The sequence below is a fragment of the Dermacentor silvarum genome, chromosome 7 (assembly GCF_013339745.2).
Source record: "Dermacentor silvarum isolate Dsil-2018 chromosome 7, BIME_Dsil_1.4, whole genome shotgun sequence".
Classification (NCBI taxonomy): Eukaryota; Metazoa; Arthropoda; class Arachnida; order Ixodida; family Ixodidae; genus Dermacentor; species Dermacentor silvarum.
In genome coordinates, this window is record NC_051160.1 from 183,579,006 (window position 1) to 183,582,983 (window position 3,978).

A 3,978-nucleotide genomic window follows, 5' to 3' on the forward strand; every position below is an offset into this window, starting at 1 on the left:
TCTCTCGTTGACTCTGTGGCGGGTACATGTAGCCTTGACATGGGATGACCAAAGAAGGTTCGGACACCTGAAGAAGAAGCCGCTCATCTTGAAGCGTGTCGCGCGGCAAAACGAGAATCTGCGCGTCGGCTGCGAGACGATTCAGAATATCGTGCCTAGCCGCACTTAGCATTCCCTAGTAAAACATGGAAGAAGCTAGGTCGATCACCAGGTCCGCTGTTTACTCCAGCCTTGCACCACTAGTGCAAGCTGCCCACGTTTTTTTCCGTGTCGTCTAGTTGCCGCTAAGATCATCATCATCATCATCGTCACCACCAGCCTATATTTATGTCCACTCCTGGACGAAGGCGATCTCCAATTACCCCTGTCTCCAATTACCCCTGCGATCTCCTGATCTCAATTACCCCTGCGATCTCCAATTACCCCTGTCTTGCGCTAGCTGCTGATTGCAACTTGCGCCTGCGAATTTCCTAATTTTATCACTCCACCTAGTTTTATACCGTCCTCAACTGCGCTTTTCTTCTCTTGGTATCCATTCTGTAACTCTAATTGTCCACCGGTTACCCATCCTACGCATTACATGGCCTGCCCCGCTCCACTTTTTCCGCTTAATGAACTAGAATATCGGCTATCCCCGTTTGTTCTCTGATCCACACCGCTCTCTTCTTGTCTCTTAACGTTAGGCCTAACATTTTTTGTTCCATCGCTCTTTGTGCGGTCCTTAATTATTCTCGAGCTTCTTTGTTAACCTCCAAGTTTCTGCCCCAGATGTTAGCACCGGTAGAATGAAATGATTGTACACTTTTCTTTTCAACGACAGTGCTAATCTCCCAGTCAGGATTTTGTAATGCCTGCCGTATGCACTCCAGCCCAGTTTTATTCTTCTAAAAATTTCTTACTCATGATCAGGGTCCTCTGTGACTAATTGAAGATTATTAAGCAGAAGACAAAGTTAAGGTTCAATAGCCTGGCAAGGGAACAAGAATTCAGATCGCCAGTCAGCCTCTAGAGTCTGTAAAGGAGTACGTTTATCTATCTGTAAAGGAGTACGTTTATCTACAAACGTACTCCTTTACAGACTCTAGATGCTGACTGGCGATCCTGAATTCTTGTTCCCTTACCAGGCTATTGAACCTTAACTTTGTCTTCTGCTTAATTAGATAAACGTACTTCTTTACAGACTCTAGGGGCTGACTGGCGATCCTGAATTCTTGTTCCCTTGCCAGGCTACTGAACCTTAACTTTGTCTTCTGCTTAATAATCTTCAACCCAATTCTTACACTTTCTCGATTAAGGTCCTCAATCATTTGTTGTAATTCGTCTCCATTCTTGCTGAATAGGACAATGTCATCTGCAAACCGAAGGTTGCTGAGATATTCGCCGTTGATCCTCACTCCTAAGCCTTCCCAGTCTAACAGCTTGAATACTTCTTCTAAGCATGCAGTGAATAGCATTGGAGAGATTGTGTCTCGTTGCCTGACCCCTTTCTTGATAGGTAACTTTCTACTTTTCTTGTGAAGAAGCAAGTTGCTGTGCAATCCTTGTAGATAGTTGCCAATATATTCATGTATGCATACTGTACTCCTTGGTTACGTAATGCCTCTATGACTGCTGGTATCTCGACTGCATCAAATGCTTTTACATAATCTTTGAAGACCATATAGAGAGGTTGATTGGACTCCGCAGATGTTTCTATTACCTGGTTGATGACATGGATATGATCCACCGTAGTGTATCCCTTATTGAAGCCAGCCTGTTCTCTTGGTTGGCTGAAGTGTTGCCCTGACCCTAAATATTTCAGATTATGTATGCGCTTTCGTTTCGTAATAGGTAGGCTAAAATGGCTTACCGCATCTATCCAAACATTTCACGTTCTTCTAGCGTCCGTACAATGAATGTATGACCACGGCGTAGAGGGCTTTTACTTTGCTATTATATTTATAAACCAAAGGTAAAGGCAGGCAAGCAGTGAACCTTATTTTAGGTCCTGAGGAGCGACTCCGAGAACCCCTTACAATACCAGGAATCTGGGACATCGTCGAACAGCGCCTCTAGCGGCCGCCTCTGACAACATGCGCATTTTCTATGGGAGAGCGTCGTTTTTCCCAAATAACTAATCATAGAAGCCATCTTTCAAAATATTACCGTGGAAATAGACTCTAGAAGCTTAGCACGACATCTCATGCAAGCGGTACCATTACTTACGACAGAAAACCCGTTCCAAATTGCGGGCGAAGTTCGAAGTATGGGAGTCTATGGAAAAGGCCAAATTTTGGAGGCTTTTTTGGCCAGTAAAAAGCAACTTGCGATGAGCCTATTGCATCGATCGACGTATTATCGGGGATTTATCAACTTCAATGACTCAGGTTTCAGCTAGTTGCAGCAGCAGCTCTTGAAATGGCAAAAAAGTCGTTCCAAAATCGCATTTTTCATAACAAGGTCGCAGAATTTATTGTGGTACGTACATAAACCTAATTTTTGCCTTCCGCAGCACGTCGAACCGACAGCCGAGTGTTCTGCGTGACCACAGATTAGGATCACTGATACCACAATTGTGAGTTCGCATGTTCGAAGCCAGCGGCGCCGCTGTTTTTTTATCCCTTTGTCGCTGCTTAGTTTGGCGGTTTCCCGCCAGATGGCATATTCCCAAATCCAGGTCATTTAGTTATGGTTCTTGTTTCACTTCTTTCTACTGTACCAACGTCTTCCTAAAAAAATTGCTGGCTGGTTTCGTGAACATGCGAACGTGCTTCCAAACTTCTTTTGCACATTAGGTGGAATGTATTTGAGACAATAAACCCAGGTTACGTGTTTTGAAAGTTAATTTCTTTCTTAAGGCAAACATTTATGAAGACATTACTAAGAAATATTTTTGGCGTCTTCAGTTATGTCATGGAAAAGGCGTGTTTGTGCGATTATTTTGCAGCTTGAAACGTACCACAAAAAAAAATAGTGTCCAGTGTCTGCAATTAAAAGACACAGAAGTAGAAAACTTGGCTGCAGCCCTAGACGTAGTATTCTTACAAAGGAATACAGAAGCTATTTGACTGAGTATATTTGCATTATATCAAAGCAGAATTTTTCCGTACCGGATCTTCGGTGCAAATGAAGGCTGTCCGAATTATTTCACAAGCTTTATTGCTTAGTACAAACCGATACCTCGAAACATAAATATTCTATCCTCTATATGCAGCGCACGTGTCTTATCATTTGAGCCATTCCCATATACCTTCACGAAATTCCAGAAATACCAAAGGTCTTCATATCCTTTTACCACAACGTGCGCTGAGGAGTATGGGAAATTATGCGAAAATACACCGGGACGTGCTAATGTACTTTGTCGTGTAAAAATAAAGAACGATTCCAATCACAGACCACACCCTTTTTGAGTTATGCCCACAAAGTGTTGCAAGAAGACATTGTTTTCGGCTAGAATCACCAAAGGTGCTATGGCATTCGGCTGTTCTGTTCTTATCTAACTCTATTACTGAATCAGATCGCAGCACCATGATATAATTACTGGTACAATTCTTCGGTAATTCTGTAAGAATATTCTCCTACCCTAAATTTAACGTGTTTGAACAATTGAAGAGAGAAAGGACCGTGAGGGTTTCCAGAAATGTTCCCCAATTAGAATCGTTTATGGCCCATATCGGTACGGTGGTATTGTCATGATCACGCCAGCGTCCACTGACACCATTTATCACTTTACTGCCTGTAAATAAAATACAAAAGTGTCGTTCCTTGTGCGTGAGTAGCACAATCGCAGCTGATCCTTTCATATGGGCCCACTAAGCCACACCTTCCCTTTTCTGCCATGGTGCCACAAGAGATGTCAATTTCACCCTTGAATTTCTCCCTGTCAGTTTCTTAAAAAGTATAGGGACGTACACAAGACGAACATTCGAAGTTTTGAAGTAGTCCTAAAATTTTAGTAAAATTTCATAGGCAATGTTATTATCCTTTATTTGTTTACAT